Source organism: Rhinoraja longicauda, chromosome 43, assembly GCF_053455715.1.
Source record: "Rhinoraja longicauda isolate Sanriku21f chromosome 43, sRhiLon1.1, whole genome shotgun sequence".
Classification (NCBI taxonomy): domain Eukaryota; kingdom Metazoa; phylum Chordata; class Chondrichthyes; order Rajiformes; family Arhynchobatidae; genus Rhinoraja; species Rhinoraja longicauda.
Window position 1 is genome coordinate 10,244,894 of NC_135995.1, and position 20,530 is coordinate 10,265,423.

The following is a 20,530-nucleotide window of genomic DNA, read 5'->3' on the forward strand; positions in this document are numbered from 1 at the left end:
TATGTTAGTGTTATACATGTGTAGTAGTCTATTTTAGCTGTGTATATATGGGGGCGGGGGAACCTTTCTTTAAAAATAAAAAAATCTCTTCCTCGAGACGCGGCTCAGCCGCGGGACCTTCCATTGCCCGGCACGGCTCGGTCGCGGGACCTTCCATCGCCCGGCACGGCTCGGCCGCGGGACCTTCCATCGCCCGGCACGGCTCGGCCGCGGGACCTTCCATCGCCCGGCACGGCTCGGTCGCGGGTCCTTCCATCGCCCGGCGCGGCTCGGCCGCGGGACCTTCCATTTCCTTGCGGGAGCTGCGCGAGTCCGGAGCCACGGTCGCCTCGGCAGAAGTCGAACTATCTGTCCGTGAGAGAAGCATGGGGGAAGAGAGAAGGGTTTTTTTGCCTTCCATCACAGTGTCTGGAGGAGTCACTGTGATGGATGTTTGTGTTAAAATTGTGTGTCGTGCGTCTTTTACTCTGTACTGTTGTGGCTGTGTGGCAAATTATTTTCGTTCAATTTATTTTGAATGACAATAAAGGTAATTCAATAACCAAACCTGGCTGCCTATTGCAACTGCCGTGTTGCCCATTCAAGGAAATAGTGGTGAACCCTGCTATAACTACTGACGGCGATACCACGTGTGGAGAAACGTGCACACACCGGCCCAATAGCCATTGAGTCACATTGCATAGACATAGGCCGAAAAACTGTCTGTGTGTATGCTGTTCAACTACTAAATCCCATCTACCAGAACTTAGTCCGCAGAATATTATGTCCTGGCGCTATCTTTTTTAAGGAACGGGATACGTACCTTCGACTCGGGGCAGAGACAGAATTCGAGACATCCGTCGCATCAAGCGGCTCTCGAAGGCGAACAGTTGATCGGATCATCCATTCTGCGCAGCTCGTAAGAACGATAAGTGAATGTATTGACCCGACATCGAGACTTCTGCGAGAACTTTGCAGGATAGATGTTGAGAGAATTACAGTCGCCTATGGATGATCACTTTCGGATTATCGTTTAGGATAAGAATTCACCTTGGAGTGACTGAGGTCAGATGTAAAATATTCCCGCAGATGTATCTGAATCGTAGGCAGTATTATCTACCCCAGAAAACAAGAATGACCATTTATGAAATGCAGACAGGGTTGGGGCGAAGATCTTTGTGAAAATAGGGAAATAAAAACTAATATGACCTGGGTGGAAATGAACATGAAACCAAGAATAGGTTGTAATTATGATCTTGTACTCCAAACATACTTGAGCTGGGCATTGTGCGTGTGACCGTGTGTACCTGTGTCTGGTGGGGAAGGGGTGGCTGTTATCTCCAAACTACGAGCCCTGGGAATCTGCTCGCCTCCGCCACTGCTTCCAAGGCTCTAATGCCCAAGGACCTCAGACAGTGAGGATAATGGACACCATCTCCTCCATAATAACTCTCCACATCGGTGCCCTGCAAGGATGCGGTCTCAGTCCCCCACTATACTCCCTTTACACTCTCGATTGTACGGACAGATTTATGTTTAATTACATCTACAGGTTTGCTCACAACATCACTGTGGTGGGTCTAATCAGGAAGAATGACAATAAGGAGTACGGGAAGGAGATAGAGAAATAAGATACATGGTGCCAAGACAATATTCTTTTCCTCCAAGTCAGCAGAGTGAAGGAGCTAGTTATTGACTTCAGGAAGCAAGGTACAATACATGCCAAATCAGCATCAATGGTGCAGAAGTGGAAATGGTTGACATTTCCCCTTGGTGTTAATACTATCAAGGCCTATCCTGGATGAAACACATAGAAGCAACAACCCGATAGCGCACTGACGTCTTTTGGGAAGAATATTTTTATGGACAATGTGGAAGACTAATATGACCAGTTATGGAAATGTATATGAGACCAAGCCAAGTGTGATAATTATGATTGAATGTCTAAACAAACCTGAGCTTGGCATTGTGCGTGTGTGCCTGTGTGTCCCCTTGGAGATAGACAACGCAGAAACGTGGTGTCAGGACAATAACCTTTCCCTCAATGTCAGCAAGCGCTCGTCATTGACTTCAGGAAACGTGTTGAAGTACGTGCCACAATCAGCAACGATGATGCAGAAATGGAAATGGTAGAGAGCATCACGTTTCTTCGAGTTAATCCCACCAAAGATATGTCGTGGACCAACTACATGGATGCAACAGGCCAGAAGCCCCGCAGACCCCTTTCTATACCGAAGAGACATAGAAAATTTGGCATGTCTCCAGTGACTCTTCCAAACTTCTATAGATGCACCATAGAAAGCATTATGTCGGGCTGCATCAGGCTTGTTTTGAGAAAATCTGTGCCTAGGAACGCAAGCAGTTTCAGAGATTTGTAGATGTAGCGCAGTCCATCACACAGCGCAGACTTCTCACCACTGATTCCATCTACACTATACGCTGCCTCGGAAAAGCCGCCAATGTAATCAAAGACCCGTTCAATCAGACCATTCCTTCTTCTCCTTGCTTCAGTCGGCAGAAAGTACACATGCGAGAAAGCGAGCACAACCAGCAGCTTCCTCCCGAACGTCATCGGGCTTCTTAATGGTCCTTCCATAAGCGATTGTACTGTTTAATTCACATGTCGTAATTGGACCTTGTCTCTGGAGCTGATGCGCTGCATTGCTGAAACTGTATCCGCACTCTGTACCTTCCCCTCTCTATATCTATGGTACTTGAGTTCGAACTCATTGTACCTGTGCATGGAATAGCTGCCTGGATAGTAAGCAAAGCTTAATTTCTTCTTTCACTGTACCCCATGTAACAATAATAATCCTAATCCTAAACCTACACCTGTGCCTCGCATCTTCATTGTTTACAACTCCGCCAAGCCAGTGGGAGGTCTCAAAGGTTATGGAAGTATTGCAACATCTACCTCTCCAACTGTGCACTCCAACGTTTAAACGAGAATTTCTGCATCCGCTCGAATGAATCTTTTGTGTTTTTACAAAACTCGTAATCTCAACTGTCCATTTCCGTTTCTTAGGACAAACGTTGAGCGGAATTATGCAATGCGGCTTGCGCAGATGTTTTTTATTCTTACAAATTTACAGATAAATCAGGGTTTGAAGAAATTAAAGTACGATATGCAACATGATATGCTATATCATGAACTATAGTTTGCTCGTGTATCTTCCTCTTTGCTCTATCTATTGTACAAGATTAAACTGTTTGCAAATATATATGATACATCTGAAAAGAGCTCGTAGCAAGTGAAACAAATAATTCCACTGGATACCAGTACCCGTGACACAGACAAACCTTACATACGATAACCAACCAAATGATTTGAGGTGAGTAAGAACCATGACTAGAGCGGTAATGTTCGTACCCTGATGGAGACTAAAATTGGAGCCGATGCTGGTACGCTGGAGAAGGTGATGGATGGTTGTTAACAACAAATGAACTGTTAGACCAATGCAGAAAGAAGGTGAGAAGAAGGAATAGGAGGAGCAACACAGTAACATCATTGATAATGTAAAGCAGATCGTAGAAATTGCCGCGCTTCTAAAACAGAAGAGAAAGACAGGATATATTCAGACGGCGATCCGCTGTGGTTGATGTTTATTTAACTTGTATTTAGTTGTGTGTCTTGGAGCTTTTTTTAGTATGGCTGTATGGTAATTCGAATTTCACTGTACCTTAATTGGTACATGTGACAATAAACTGACCTTGAACCTTGAATAAGAGTCACACAGCGGGCAAACACGTCCTTCCACCCAACCTGTCCCTGCTAAGCAACACGAATCGTCGACGCCAGGCCCAACTGCCAGATTAGGACAATATCCGTCTAACCCTAACCTATCAAAGTACATGTCTAAATGTTTTTTTAAAACATTGTGATAGCACCTGCCTCATCTACCTCATCCGACAGCTCGATCCGCACACCAACCTGCTTTGTTTAAAATATATATCGCTGAGGTTCCTATCAAATCTCCCACCGGTCACCTTAAACAATATCCTCTGGTTCTCGATTCCCCTACTCTGATTAAAAAGTTTGGGCATTCACACAATCTATTCCTCTCATGATCTTGTATACCTCGAAAGATCATCCTTCATCCTCCTGCGCTCCAATAAATAACGTTCTAGCCCCCTCATCCTCTCTGTATCGCTCAGACACTCGAGTGCTGGCGACATCCGAGTATATCTACTCTGTATCCTTTCCATCTTAACACCATCTTTCCTCCAACAGGATCACCAAAACGGAACACAATACTCTGAGGCAGAATGTCTTGTACAACTGCAACATGACCTCCCAACATCGATATTCAATACTGTGATTGATGATGGCCAATGTGCCAAATGCCTTCTTGACCAAACTGTCTACTTGTGACGCCACTTCCAAGGAGCTGTGTAGCTGCACTGTTGGATCCCTCTTCACTACAACACTCCTCAGAGCCCTGCAATTCACTATGTAATCCGTGCGCTGGTTTGACTTCCCAAAATGCAAAACTTCACACTTATCTGCTTTAAACTTCGTCAACAATTCCTCAGCCCACCAGCTCAATTGATCAAGGTCCTGTTGTCATTCTTAATAACTATCTTCGCTATGTGCAATAGCACTAACGTTAGTGACATCTGCAAACGTACTAGTGATGTATTGTACATTCTCATCCAAATCATTGACATAGACGTCAAACAGCAATGGGCCCAGCACCGAACCCTGAAGTGTGTAAGAATCACTGGAGGTATTCCGAATTTCCTCAGATTCCTAGTGATGTGCTTTCTTGGCTGACGCTTAAATATGGTCGTTGCGCGACAGATCATTGGTTATATTAATGCCATGGAATTTCAAGTTCTCAACCATTTCCACTTTGGCCCATTGATGCAGATTGGGGCAGGGTGCTCCATCAAGATTCCTGCATACAATAACTAGCTCCTTCATCTTGCTGGCTTTGAGTGAGAGGGTGCTCTCCCGACACCCACCGTGTTGCTCAGCTCCCCGTCTTCCTCTTGTGCTCCGTGTCGTCATTGTTCATGATCCGCCCACCACAGACTAGTCTCCTGCAGACTAGTAGAGGCGGTGAGAGCCGAATTTGGCAGCACAGTCCTGAGTGTACAGCGGGGGACTGCATCCGAGCCAGTTGCACTCCACACATTCACTCTCAGGGTGGCCGATCTTACGCCTGCCTCAGTAACCGTTGGTGCAGGTACACCAGAGACTCACTGGGCAGGTGACATTCCTCCAGACATCCTGTTCAAAGCGGCGGGCGAATGTATTGAGCTCTTCGGGGAGGGACCCACTGTTGCCATCGATGTTACCCGCCTTCGCTTTGTAGCCTGTTCTGGCGTGCAAGCCTTGCCACATTCAGCGGGTACACGTCTCGCTGTCTTAAGACTCCAGCTTGGTCCGAAATTCCCTCTAGGCATCCTCAATGGCTCTGCGATGGTCACAGATAGATTACCTGTGCCACACAGCATAGTTTGACTTGAACGCTGCAAACTTGGCGAGGCGGTCGAGTTACTGCCTTGCAGCCTCAGAGGCCCAGTGCCGGATTAACCAATTAGCAAAAGTAGCATATGCTACGGGCCTCGCATTTTCGAGGGCCCCGCATTAAATGCTTCTTCAGACTGAAGATTTTCTTTTTAAACTAAAAAACTTTATTTCTGAGTGTTGCTTTGCACGAGCCAACCTTACCCTTTTCCCCAACCCTCTCCCCAACCCCACGACAGTCCCGACTGAAATTAAACGGCCCCTGTAACGGCCCCAGTAACGCATGGCTCAGATTGGGCACGGCGATCTGCGGGCGAGTCTCGTTCCCCGGCGCTGTGCGGCCACTCCGTCCTACCGGTCGCTCCACACTCCGTCGCGGTTCAGAGACGCTTCCTATCCGGGCTCCGGCTTCTCCTGCGGCCACTCCGCCTCTTGCTCCGGGGGGGGGCTGACGAAGCCCCATTCCACGCTGATGGGCTGCCCGGCCAGCTCTGACCCGTTCAAACCCTCCATGGCCGCCTGCGCCTCCTTGTAGCCCAGGTCTCGTACTCTACCAGAGCGTCGCCCTTGAGGTAGCCGGTGCGTCGGTCCAGGTTGAGGTGCAGGTTCTTGATCGCAAGGCACTTGGCAAACCTGTCGTGGATGTCCTTCCTCCTCGGCGGCTTCCTCGTGGACCCCGTTCACAAACAGGATCCACCCCTCCACCGCTCGTCGCCGTCTTGATCCACGGAGTCGTAGTCTTCTCGCAGCCTGAATCGAGCGCCTTCCTCGGATACTTTAGTCGCCCTCGTCGTCGATGGCGAAGTCCTCGCCGCCCGCCTCATGGAGGTCCAGCAGAAGATGGGCGACCCTTCGGAAGGGTCTCGACCCGAAACGTCACCCATTCCTTCTCTCCCGAGATGCTGCCTGAGCCGCTGACTTACCCCAGCATTTTGTATCTACCTCCGGACAGTGGAGGTCCGGGCGCCGCCTAGCGGAGGTTGCGTTAACCCTCCACCCGGCCCCGGCGGCCGCCACTGGGGCGCGGGGCTGCAACGTCACCTTGTCCCGTATTTGGGTGTGAGGAAGTTGGCAACCCATAGATAAAGGGCCGGATTAACTTTGTAGCAAACGTACCATTTGCTACGGGCCCCGAACTAGTTTAATCCGGCCCTGTAGAGTCCCGCCTTTGATCCTGAGCACGGGTGCTGTCCATACGGAGTTTGCACGTTCTCTCCGTCACTTGCGTACGTTTTCTCAGGCAGCTCCGGTTTCCTCCCACACTCCAAAGACGTACAAGTTTGTAGATTCATTGGCTTGATAGAATTGTAAATTGCCCCGCGTGTGTGCAGGATAGTGTTAGTGTACGGGGATCGTCGGTCAGCGCCGAAATGAATGAATGAATAAATTAATTAATGAATGAATGAATGAATGAATGAATGAATGAATGAATGAATGAATGAATGAATGAATGAATGAATGAATGAATGTTTATTGGCCAAGTATGCATATACAAGGACTGTGCCTTGGTGCCCTGCTCACAAATAACAATACAAACATACAGTTAACTATTAAGAATGAAGCATAAACATATCAAACCAATAAGTATACACCATTACGGTATGAACATGTGGGTGAAAATAAACCAGACCAAAAAAGATTCTACAGACTTTGGTTATTGAGTAGAACTACCACTAGTGGAAAGATGCTATTTTTATGTCTGGCTGTGGCTGATTTGACAGTCCGGAGTCGCCTTCCAGAGGGAAGTGCTTCAAAGAGTTTGTGGCCAGGGTGAGAGGGGTCAGAGGTGATCTTCCCGCTCGCTTCCTGGCGCTTGCAGCGTCAATGGGGAGAAGTTTCCGCCAACAACCTTCTCAGCTGTGCGAATGATCCGTTGCAACCTCCGGATGTCGTCCTTGGTGGCTTAGCCTAACCAGACCATGATGGAACACAGATACCAAAGGTACTAGAGTGCCAAGCTAGACCACTGGACTCTGAAAACCGTAGTAGGGCATGGGTAAATTTCAGCGCCATTTTAGCAGGCAGGTTCTGTGTGTTGGACTGGGCAGTGTTCATAACTCTCTGCGATTTCTTACTATATAAAATGTTTGCAAACAATTATTTTTGTTCAACTTATTGGATGTTGATGACATTCATGACTATTTTTTTAAGAGTTGCTGCTTCGTGATCTTTAAACTTTGGATGATACTGATTGAATATTTGCACTAGAGATCCACTCTGTCTGTATCTGGCCAATTGATCATATTTAAAACTGTTCTTTGCTTTATCTGTTAATTTTAATTTCACATCCACGAGCTGTGTCGCTTCTGGTTTTATTTTAAAAAGACATGGAAGCAGAGATTAGGCATTTTCAAAGAACAGAACTGTACTGTGTCCACATTATAATACTTAGAGGCAAGAAAATTTCATTTGGTGAATTGATCAGTTAAAAACACTTGACAGCCACTAAAAAGATCAATGCTGCCTGACGCGGTACAGAAGTATGAATCCAATTCAAATAGACACAGTGTTGGAGTAAATCACCGGGGTCAGGCAGCATCTCTGGAGAAAAAGGATGGGTGACGTTTCAGGTTGGGACCCTTTTTCAGACGGGGGGGGGGTGAAGTGCTGGTATAAATCAGGACCTGGTCATATCATTGGGTAGCTGATATGCGAAACAATGGATATCTCGCACACAAAATGATGTAAATCTTACCATGAATGGCAGAAGTAAAAAGTGTTATCCTTGTTTATAAAGTTCATTTTTGAATGATATAAAATTGAAGGCGGTTGGTGCAATATACGTCTTACCCACAAACGTGTCGTTATGAGATATTCACTTTTGAAAACTCCATAAATCACAAAAAAAAACCCACGAAGGTGCCTGTGTTATTTGACCAACTTATCGGTTGAATTTAAATATGAAATGTTAACAGGTTGTTGGGTAGTGGGTAAGGATTGTGTTAATGCATGTAACTAATTTTTCAAAAAAGTGAGGGTTAGCAATATTTTGCACCGATTCCCTCAATTATATGTTAAATTCAAAACTAAACTATGGTAGTAATGTACATATTCATGTCTAAAGCTAGCGCCTCTGTATCAGTGTATGTATGTATGTATGCATACACTAATATAGAATGAAAAGAATGAAAATATATCTTGTTCATAGATATTTTATTCACAATATTAGGATTTTTGGAAATAGGTTTGATGTCACTGATTGCGAATGTGTATGGGTAGACCCTAATGAAATGTATGTGAGAGAACAGTGATCATCATAAGGAGAACCTATCTGCTGAGAAGTGTGCCCATGGCGATTATATATATATATATATATATATACACAGAGAGAGAGAGAGAGAGAGAGAGAGAGAGAGAGAGAGAGAGAGAGAGAGAGAGAGAGAGAGAGAGAGAGAGAGAGAGAGAGAGAGAGAGAGAGAGAGAGAGAGAGAGAGGGAGGGAGGGAGGGGAGGGGGAGAGGGAGAGGGAGAGGGAGAGGGAGAGGGAGAGGGAGAGGGAGAGTGAGGAGAGGGAGAGGGAGAGGGAGAGGGAGAGGGAGAGGGGAGAGGAGAGGGAGAGGGAGAGGGAGAGGAGAGGGAGAGGGAGAGGGAGAGGGAGAGGGAGAGGGAGAGGGAGAGGGAGAGGGAGAGGGAGAGGGAGAGGGAGAGGGAGAGGGAGAGGGAGAGGGAGAGGGAGAGGGAGAGGGAGAGGGAGAGGGAGAGGGAGAGGGAGAGGGAGAGGGAGAGGGAGAGGGAGAGGGAGAGGGAGAGGGAGAGGGAGAGGGAGAGGGAGAGGGAGAGATATTGAAAGAAAAAGGCTTCATACTCGAATCGGTTTACGGTTTATGTACAGCACGTGAAAAATAAAATGAAGAGAGAAATAAATCGTTTCTTCTGATCCATGAGAAGGAACTTTGAGATCCATTTACTTCTATGATGCCACACACACCACACACACACACACGCACACGCAAACGCACACGCGCACACACACACACACACATATATATATATACAAATAACAAGTTAAATTTATGCAGTGTGTGTGTTTGAGCAATAGAAGGGAAACTACACAAAGCAAGGGGCTGGGGAGGAAGGATGGGAGGGAAATGGGCAGAAACTGTAAGAAATAATAAATTCAGAGGAAATAAGCGGGGGGGGGGAACATTTAAAGATAAAAATAACAAAATGAGAGTTGATAGATGAGATATATTCTGCATTTTAATTGTTTCATCACAGATACTGTTCTTCCACAAAACTGATTTCACTGCGAGTGGCACAGCGAACGGCTGGTTTTGCTTACTAACATGGCGGGCCGCTCCGCTCCTTTGCGGATTGCAATTCAGTATCGGCGATTTCAACGGAGTGGTGTGTCCTGTTACTCCAGTATCGTTGGTCAGAGCGGACACGGTGGGCCGAAGGGCCTGTTTCCCGGCTGTATCGTTTAGTTTAAAGGAAAGTAAACTCGGCCTTCCCCTGGGAGTGGGGCTCACGGTTCACCCATGCTTTTCTGTTTGGGGATTATACGTGTCGCATTCTGTGGCACACAGTGCCCTTGTGTGTATTAACCAGCGCCTGTAGTTCTATGTTCCCAGCTTCTGTTTATGTGCTGTGCTGTTCCCTGTTCCCTTTGTTCTGCAGCTCGCTGTATAACTAGTTGTGTGTTGTGAGCCCAGGTGTATTCCGCGCCCGCCCACAACTCTCTGGCTGAGGCGTCGGTTTCCAATAGAGACGGGGAGCGGCGGCAGGTTAGTGGGAGGGTCGGGGCAGGTTTCCTTTGTGTGGAAATCAGGCTGCGGTGTTGTTTACCTGCTGCTGCAAGTCCCGCCCAAAGCAGCGATTGCCATTGAAACTGCGGCAGACTGATTCACAGTCCGGAGCGGTGACAATTTATCCGCCACTTCATTGACCAGTGTGTGGGCAGTGAACGTTTGTGGACATGCCCCACTTGTGACCGTTGTATCGCTGTTCATCCGCAACTCCCCGAGGACTGAGTCCCTTTGTTCTCCCTTCTGTGGCAGAGTCTGGGCGCCGGGGCTGCGGCTACAAGGCGACAATGTTGATCCGCTCTCGCTCGTTCTCTCTTGGACGGAGCTCACTGCGATTTCCCCGAAGTCTTGAAACTTCAAATTCACCGGTTTCACTGGCGATTGGGCGATGGTTCCGTTGCCTCGTCTTATGGATCCTTGGTGCGTTGAGGGTCTGTCTCGGACTACAGGAGAAACCGGGAATCCCCCGTCACTCTCCCCGGAACACTGCTCGGGATCGCAACTGTTGGTCGGACAACTGAAGCAGGAATGAGTTTGTTTGAGGTAAGGATTTGAAAGGGAACAAAGGCGGGTAGTTGGGGTTAGATGCAGCGACTGCAGATCAGCAAATTTGCCCTCTCTGCTTCTCCCCCTCCCTCCCACTTCCTCGCTCCCGCTCTCTACCCCCCGGCTCCCCCACTACCTCTCCCCTGCCCCAGTCCCACCGCTCACCCCTCCCCCACCTCCTCCCCCCAACTTCCTCCCTGTCTCCCCACCACAAACACTCACCCGCTCACCCCCCACTCCCACACCCCTCCCCCCACACCCCCTCCCTCCACACCCCCACCCACACCCCCTCCCACTCCAACACCCCCTCCCACATCCCCTCCCTTTCCCACACCCCCTTCCCCCAAACTCCCTCCCACTCCCCCACCCCCTACAATTCCCACATCCCCTCCCATTCCCACACCCCTCCCTCTACCAAACCCCCTCCCATTCCCACACCCCTCCCCCCACAACACCTCCCATTCCCAGACACCCTCCCTCTCCTACACACCCTCCCATTCCCATACCCCTCCCCCCCACACCCCCTCCCATTCCCACATCCCTCCCTCTGCCCCTCCCTCCGCACTTCCCATGCACCACATCTCCGCCCCTCCCACACCCCTCCCCTGCACCATCCCTCCGCCCCTCCCACACAAAGCCGCTCACCCCCCGTCCGTCGCCCTGCGCCCCTCATATCCCCTCCCCAAGCTCCTCCCCTCCCACTCCCTTCGCCCCGCACCTACGCCCCGCCCTACCCTGCACCGTTGCGCCGCCGCCTCTCCCCTCTCCCTCCCTACGCCCCTCCCCCTCACTCCGCCCATCTACTGCAGCAACAATCCTCCTCCCCTCCCCCCTCCCTCACCCCTTCCCCCCTCCCCTTCCTCCGCCTCTCCCTTTGCCCCTTGTACTCCCTGTCACCCTACCTCTCCCCCTCAACGTCTCATTCCCTCCATCCCCTTTCCACCCCCTCCCCTGCCCCTCCCCTCTTTCCCTCACACCATGCCCCTCCCACCCCCACACACAGCCCCCGCTTCCCCTCCCCCACACCCTGCCCCTCCCCCACACCCTGCCCCCCTCCCCCACACCCAACCCCTCCCACTCCCCCACACCCTGCCCCCCCTTCCCCTCTCCCACACCCTACCCCCCCCACTCCCCCACAACCTGCCCCCCTCCCCTCCCCCACACCCTGCCATTCCCCCACACCCTGCCCCTCCCCTACACCCTCCCTCTCCCCCACGCCCTGCCCCTCCCCACACCCTGCCCCTCCCCCTCCCATTAGCCCATTCCTGTGCCCCGCCCCCGTATACCCCTGGCGCTCCGACTGACTAAGCCTCTCCGCCTTCCTCTTTCCCTTCACCTACCATTCCCTCTCCCCTTCCCTCTACCTCACTTTACCCCTCCCTCTGCCCCATCCCCCTGTCCCTCCATCCCTCACTCGCCACTCCCTCTGGCACTCCCATTGACTATCCCCCTCCATCTCTCTCCCTCCCCCTCCCGTTTCCTCTCTTCTCCTCCCTCTCTTCCCCTCAAAAAAGTGAGGGTTAGCAATATTTTGCACCGATTCCCTCAATTATATGTTAAATTCAAAACTAAACTATGGTAGTAATGTACATATTCATGTCTAAAGCTAGCGCCTCTGTATCAGTGTATGTATGTATGTATGCATACACTAATATAGAATGAAAAGAATGAAAATATATCTTGTTCATAGATATTTTATTCACAATATTAGGATTTTTGGAAATAGGTTTGATGTCACTGATTGCGAATGTGTATGGGTAGACCCTAATGAAATGTATGTGAGAGAACAGTGATCATCATAAGGAGAACCATCTGCTGAGAAGTGTGCCCATGTCCTTGCTCTGCTCCCGGACTTTTCAAATTGACTACTAGCTTCCTCTTGGCGCTCTTTTTAAACTGCCTGTTCAACTGTAATTAGCACTTACTTTTCTTCTCAGCCAACGGGCGTCCTTGCTCTGCTCCCGGACTTTTCAAATTGACTACTAGCTTCCTTTTGGCGCTCTTTTTAAACTGCCTGTTCAACTGTAATTAGCACTTACTTTTCTTCTCAGCCAACGGGCGTCCTTGCTCTGCTCCCGGACTTTTCAAATTGACTACTAGCTTCCTCTTGGCGCTCATTTTAAACTGCTTGTTCAACTGTAATTAGCACTTACTTTTCTTCTCAGCCAACGGGCGTCCTTGCTCTGCTGCCGAACTTTTCAAATTGACTACTAGCTTACTCTTGGCGCTCTTTTTAAATTGCTTGTTCAACTGTAATTAGCACTTACTTTTCTTCTCAGCCAACGGGCGTCCTTGCTCTGCTCCCGGACTTTTCAAATTGACTACAAGCTTCCTCTTGGCGCTCTTTTTAAACTGCCTGTTCAAATGTAATTAGCACTTACCTTTCTTCTCAGCCAACCGGCATCCTTGCTCTGCTCCCGGACTTTTCAAATTGACTACTATCTTCCTCTTGGCGCTCTTTTTAAACTGCCTGTTCAACTGTAATTAGCACTTACTTTTCTTCTCAGCCAACGGGCGTCCTTGCTCTGCTCCCGGACTTTTCAAATTGACTACTAGCTTCCTCTTGGCGCTCTTTTTAAACTGCCTGTTCAACTGTAAGTAGCACTTTCTTTTCTTCTCAGCCAACGGGCGTCCCTGCTCTGCTCCCGGACTTTTCAAATTGACTACTAGCTTCCTCTTGGCGCTCTTTTTAAACTGCCTGTTCAACTGTAATTAGCACTTACTTTTCTTCTCAGCCAACGGGCGTCCTTGCTCTGCTCCCGGACTTTTCAAATTGACTACTAGCTTCCTCTTGGCGCTCTTTTTAAACTGCCTGTTCAACTGTAAGTAGCACTTACTTTTCTTCTCAGCCAACGGGCGTCCTTGCTCTGCTCCCGGACTTTTCAAATTGACTACTAGCTTCCTCTTGGCGCTCTTTTTAAACTGCCTGTTCAACTGTAATTAGCACTTACTTTTCTTCTCAGCCAACGGGCGTCCTTGCTCTGCTCCCGGACTTTTCAAATTGACTACTAGCTTCCTCTTGGCGCTCTTTTTAAACTGCCTGTTCAACTGTAAGTAGCACTTACTTTTCTTCTCAGCCAACGGGCGTCCTTGCTCTGCTGCCGAACTTTTCAAATTGACTACTAGCTTACTCTTGGCGCTCTTTTTAAATTGCTTGTTCAACTGTAATTAGCACTTACTTTTCTTCTCAGCCAACGGGCGTCCTTGCTCTGCTCCCGGACTTTTCAAATTGACTACAAGCTTCCTCTTGGCGCTCTTTTTAAACTGCCTGTTCAAATGTAATTAGCACTTACCTTTCTTCTCAGCCAACCGGCGTCCTTGCTCTGCTCCCGGACTTTTCAAATTGACTACTATCTTCCTCTTGGCGCTCTTTTTAAACTGCCTGTTCAACTGTAATTAGCACTTACTTTTCTTCTCAGCCAACGGGCGTCCTTGCTCTGCTCCCGGACTTTTCAAATTGACTACTAGCTTCCTCTTGGCGCTCTTTTTAAACTGCCTGTTCAACTGTAAGTAGCACTTACTTTTCTTCTCAGCCAACGGGCGTCCCTGCTCTGCTCCCGGACTTTTCAAATTGACTACTAGCTTCCTCTTGGCGCTCTTTTTAAACTGCCTGTTCAACTGTAATTAGCACTTACTTTTCTTCTCAGCCAACGGGCGTCCTTGCTCTGCTCCCGGACTTTTCAAATTGACTACTAGCTTCCTCTTGGCGCTCTTTTTAAACTGCCTGTTCAACTGTAATTAGCACTTACTTTTATTCTCAGCCAACGGGCGTCCTTGCTCTGCTCCCGGACTTTTCAAATTGACTACTAGCTTCCTCTTGGCGCTCTTTTTAAACTGCTTGATCAACTGTAAGTAGCACTTACTTTTCTTCTCAGCCAACGGGCGTCCTTGCTCTGCTCCCGGACTTTTCAAATTGACTACTAGCTTCCTCTTGGCGCTCTTTTTAAACTGCCTGTTCAACTGTAAGTAGCACTTACTTTTCTTCTCAGCCAACGGGCGTCCCTGCTCTGCTCCCGGACTTTTCAAATTGACTACTAGCTTCCTCTTGGCGCTCTTTTTAAACTGCGTGCTCAACTGTAAGTAGCACTTACTTTTCTTCTCAGCCAACGGGCGTCCTTGCTCTGCTCCCGGACTTTTCAAATTGACTACTAGCTTCCTCTTGGCGCTCTTTTTAAACTGCCTGTTCAACTGTAAGTAGCACTTACTTTTCTTCTCAGCCAACGGGCGTCCTTGCTCTGCTGCCGAACTTTTCAAATTGACTACTAGCTTACTCTTGGCGCTCTTTTTAAATTGCTTGTTCAACTGTAATTAGCACTTACTTTTCTTCTCAGCCAACGGGCGTCCTTGCTCTGCTCCCGGACTTTTCAAATTGACTACAAGCTTCCTCTTGGCGCTCTTTTTAAACTGCCTGTTCAAATGTAATTAGCACTTACCTTTCTTCTCAGCCAACCGGCGTCCTTGCTCTGCTCCCGGACTTTTCAAATTGACTACTATCTTCCTCTTGGCGCTCTTTTTAAACTGCCTGTTCAACTGTAATTAGCACTTACTTTTCTTCTCAGCGAACGGGCGTCCTTGCTCTGCTCCCGGACTTTTCAAATTGACTACTAGCTTCCTCTTGGCGCTCTTTTTAAACTGCCTGTTCAAATGTAATTAGCACTTACCTTTCTTCTCAGCCAACCGGCGTCCTTGCTCTGCTCCCGGACTTTTCAAATTGACTACTATCTTCCTCTTGGCGCTCTTTTTAAACTGCCTGTTCAACTGTAATTAGCACTTACTTTTATTCTCAGCCAACGGGCGTCCTTGCTCTGCTCCCGGACTTTTCAAATTGACTACTAGCTTCCTCTTGGCGCTCTTTTTAAACTGCCTGTTCAACTGTAAGTAGCACTTACTTTTCTTCTCAGCCAACGGGCGTCCTTGCTCTGCTCCCGGACTTTTCAAATTGACTACTAGCTTCCTCTTGGCGCTCTTTTTAAACTGCCTGTTCAACTGTAATTAGCACTTACTTTTCTTCTCAGCCAACGGGCGTCCTTGCTCTGCTCCCGGACTTTTCAAATTGACTACTAGCTTCCTCTTGGCGCTCTTTTTAAACTGCTTGCTCAACTGTAATTAGCACTTACTTTTCTTCTCAGCCAACGGGCGTCCTTGCTCTGCTGCCGAACTTTTCAAATTGACTACTAGCTTACTCTTGGCGCTCTTTTTAAATTGCTTGTTCAACTGTAATTAGCACTTACTTTTCTTCTCAGCCAACGGGCGTCCTTGCTCTGCTCCCGGACTTTTCAAATTGACTACAAGCTTCCTCTTGGCGCTCTTTTTAAACTGCCTGTTCAAATGTAATTAGCACTTACCTTTCTTCTCAGCCAACCGGCATCCTTGCTCTGCTCCCGGACTTTTCAAATTGACTACTATCTTCCTCTTGGCGCTCTTTTTAAACTGCCTGTTCAACTGTAATTAGCACTTACTTTTCTTCTCAGCCAACGGGCGTCCTTGCTCTGCTCCCGGACTTTTCAAATTGACTACTAGCTTCCTCTTGGCGCTCTTTTTAAACTGCCTGTTCAACTGTAAGTAGCACTTACTTTTCTTCTCAGCCAACGGGCGTCCCTGCTCTGCTCCCGGACTTTTCAAATTGACTACTAGCTTCCTCTTGGCGCTCTTTTTAAACTGCCTGTTCAACTGTAATTAGCACTTACTTTTCTTCTCAGCCAACGGGCGTCCTTGCTCTGCTCCCGGACTTTTCAAATTGACTACTAGCTTCCTCTTGGCGCTCTTTTTAAACTGCCTGTTCAACTGTAAGTAGCACTTACTTTTCTTCTCAGCCAACGGGCGTCCTTGCTCTGCTCCCGGACTTTTCAAATTGACTACTAGCTTCCTCTTGGCGCTCTTTTTAAACTGCCTGTTCAACTGTAATTAGCACTTACTTTTCTTCTCAGCCAACGGGCGTCCTTGCTCTGCTCCCGGACTTTTCAAATTGACTACTAGCTTCCTCTTGGCGCTCTTTTTAAACTGCCTGTTCAACTGTAAGTAGCACTTACTTTTCTTCTCAGCCAACGGGCGTCCTTGCTCTGCTCCCGGACTTTTCAAATTGACTACTAGCTTCCTCTTGGCGCTCTTTTTAAACTGCCTGTTCAACTGTAATTAGCACTTACTTTTCTTCTCAGCCAACGGGCGTCCTTGCTCTGCTCCCGGACTTTTCAAATTGACTACTAGCTTCCTCTTGGCGCTCTTTTTAAACTGCCTGTTCAACTGTAATTAGCACTTACTTTTCTTCTCAGTCAACGGGCGTCCTTGCTCTGCTCCCGGACTTTTCAAATGACTACTAGCTTCCTCTCGGCGCTCTTTTTAAACTGCCTGTTCAACTGTAATTAGCACTTACTTTTCTTCTCAGCCAACGGGCGTCCTTGCTCTGCTCCCGGACTTTTCAAATTGACTACAAGCTTCCTCTTGGCGCTCTTTTTAAACTGCCTGTTCAAATGTAATTAGCACTTACCTTTCTTCTCAGCCAACCGGCGTCCTTGCTCTGCTCCCGGACTTTTCAAATTGACTACTATCTTCCTCTTGGCGCTCTTTTTAAACTGCCTGTTCAACTGTAATTAGCACTTACTTTTATTCTCAGCCAACGGGCGTCCTTGCTCTGCTCCCGGACTTTTCAAATTGACTACTAGCTTCCTCTTGGCGCTCTTTTTAAACTGCCTGTTCAACTGTAAGTAGCACTTACATTTCTTCTCAGCCAACGGGCGTCCTTGCTCTGCTCCCGGACTTTTCAAATTGACTACTAGCTTCCTCTTGGCGCTCTTTTTAAACTGCCTGTTCAACTGTAATTAGCACTTACTTTTCTTCTCAGCCAACGGGCGTCCTTGCTCTGCTCCCGGACTTTTCAAATTGACTACTAGCTTCCTCTTGGCGCTCTTTTTAAACTGCTTGCTCAACTGTAATTAGCACTTACTTTTCTTCTCAGCCAACGGGCGTCCTTGCTCTGCTGCCGAACTTTTCAAATTGACTACTAGCTTACTCTTGGCGCTCTTTTTAAATTGCTTGTTCAACTGTAATTAGCACTTACTTTTCTTCTCAGCCAACGGGCGTCCTTGCTCTGCTCCCGGACTTTTCAAATTGACTACTAGCTTCCTCTGGGCGCTCTTTTTAAACTGCCTGTTCAAATGTAATTAGCACTTACCTTTCTTCTCAGCCAACCGGCGTCCTTGCTCTGCTCCCGGACTTTTCAAATTGACTACTATCTTCCTCTTGGCGCTCTTTTTAAACTGCCTGTTCAACTGTAATTAGCACTTACTTTTCTTCTCAGCCAACGGGCGTCCTTGCTCTGCTCCCGGACTTTTCAAATTGACTACTAGCTTCCTCTTGGCGCTCTTTTTAAACTGCCTGTTCAACTGTAAGTAGCACTTACTTTTCTTCTCAGCCAACGGGCGTCCCTGCTCTGCTCCCGGACTTTTCAAATTGACTACTAGCTTCCTCTTGGCGCTCTTTTTAAACTGCCTGTTCAACTGTAATTAGCACTTACTTTTCTTCTCAGCCAACGGGCGTCCTTGCTCTGCTCCCGGACTTTTCAAATTGACTACTAGCTTCCTCTTGGCGCTCTTTTTAAACTGCCTGTTCAACTGTAATTAGCACTTACTTTTCTTCTCAGCCAACGGGCGTCCTTGCTCTGCTCCCGGACCTTTCAAATTGACTACTAGCTTCCTCTTGGCGCTCTTTTTAAACTGCCTGTTCAACTGTAATTAGCACTTACTTTTCTTCTCAGTCAACGGGCGTCCTTGCTCTGCTCCCGGACTTTTCAAATTGTCTACAAGCTTCCTCTTGGCGCTCTTTTTAAACTGCCTGTTCAAATGTAATTAGCACTTACCTTTCTTCTCAGCCAACCGGCGTCCTTGCTCTGCTCCCGGACTTTTCAAATTGACTACTATCTTCCTCTTGGCGCTCTTTTTAAACTGCCTGTTCAACTGTAATTAGCACTTACTTTTATTCTCAGCCAACGGGCGTCCTTGCTCTGCTCCCGGACTTTTCAAATTGACTACTAGCTTCCTCTTGGCGCTCTTTTTAAACTGCCTGTTCAACTGTAAGTAGCACTTACATTTCTTCTCAGCCAACGGGCGTCCTTGCTCTGCTCCCGGACTTTTCAAATTGACTACTAGCTTCCTCTTGGCGCTCTTTTTAAACTGCCTGTTCAACTGTAATTAGCACTTATTTTTCTTCTCAGCCAACGGGCGTCCTTGCTCTGCTCCCGGACTTTTCAAATTGACTACTAGCTTCCTCTTGGCGCTCTTTTTAAACTGCTTGCTCAACTGTAATTAGCACTTACTTTTCTTCTCAGCCAACGGGCGTCCTTGCTCTGCTGCCGAACTTTTCAAATTGACTACTAGCTTACTCTTGGCGCTCTTTTTAAATTGCTTGTTCAACTGTAATTAGCACTTACTTTTCTTCTCAGCCAACGGGCGTCCTTGCTCTGCTCCCGGACTTTTCAAATTGACTACAAGCTTCCTCTTGGCGCTCTTTTTAAACTGCCTGTTCAAATGTAATTAGCACTTACCTTTCTTCTCAGCCAACCGGCGTCCTTGCTCTGCTCCCGGACTTTTCAAATTGACTACTATCTTCCTCTTGGCGCTCTTTTTAAACTGCCTGTTCAACTGTAATTAGCACTTACTTTTCTTCTCAGCCAACGGGCGTCCTTGCTCTGCTCCCGGACTTTTCAAATTGACTACTAGCTTCCTCTTGGCGCTCTTTTTAAACTGCCTGTTCAACTGTAAGTAGCACTTACTTTTCTTCTCAGCCAACGGGCGTCCCTGCTCTGCTCCCGGACTTTTCAAATTGACTACTAGCTTCCTCTTGGCGCTCTTTTTAAACTGCCTGTTCAACTGTAATTAGCACTTACTTTTCTTCTCAGCCAACGGGCGTCCTTGCTCTGCTCCCGGACTTTTCAAATTGACTACTAGCTTCCTCTTGGCGCTCTTTTTAAACTGCCTGTTCAACTGTAAGTAGCACTTACTTTTCTTCTCAGCCAACGGGCGTCCTTGCTCTGCTCCCGGACTTTTCAAATTGACTACTAGCTTCCTCTTGGCGCTCTTTTTAAACTGCCTGTTCAACTGTAAGTAGCACTTACTTTTCTTCTCAGCCAACGGGCGTCCCTGCTCTGCTCCCGGACTTTTCAAATTGACTACTAGCTTCCTCTTGGCGCTCTTTTTAAACTGCCTGTTCAACTGTAATTAGCACTTACTTTTCTTCTCAGCCAACGGGCGTCCTTGCTCTGCTCCCGGACTTTTCAAATTGACTACTAGCTTCCTCTTGGCGCTCTTTTTAAACTGCTTGCTCAACTGTAAGTAGCACTTACTTTTCTTCTCAGCCAACGGGCGTCCTTTCTCTGCTCCCGGACTTTTCAAATTGACTACTAGCTTCCTCTTGGCGCTCTTTTTAAACTGCCTGTTCAACTGTAAGTAGCACTTACTTTTCTTCTCAGCCAACGGGCGTCCCTGCTCTGCTCCCGGACTTTTCAAATTGACTACTAGCTTCCTCTTGGCGCTCTTTTTAAACTGCGTGCTCAACTGTAAGTAGCACTTACTTTTCTTCTCAGCCAACGGGCGTCCTTGCTCTGCTCCCGGACTTTTCAAATTGACTACAAGCTTCCTCTTGGCGCTCTTTTTAAACTGCCTGTTCAAATGTAATTAGCACTTACCTTTCTTCTCAGCCAACCGGCGTCCTTGCTCTGCTCCCGGACTTTTCAAATTGACTACTATCTTCCTCTTGGCGCTCTTTTTAAACTGCCTGTTCAACTGTAATTAGCA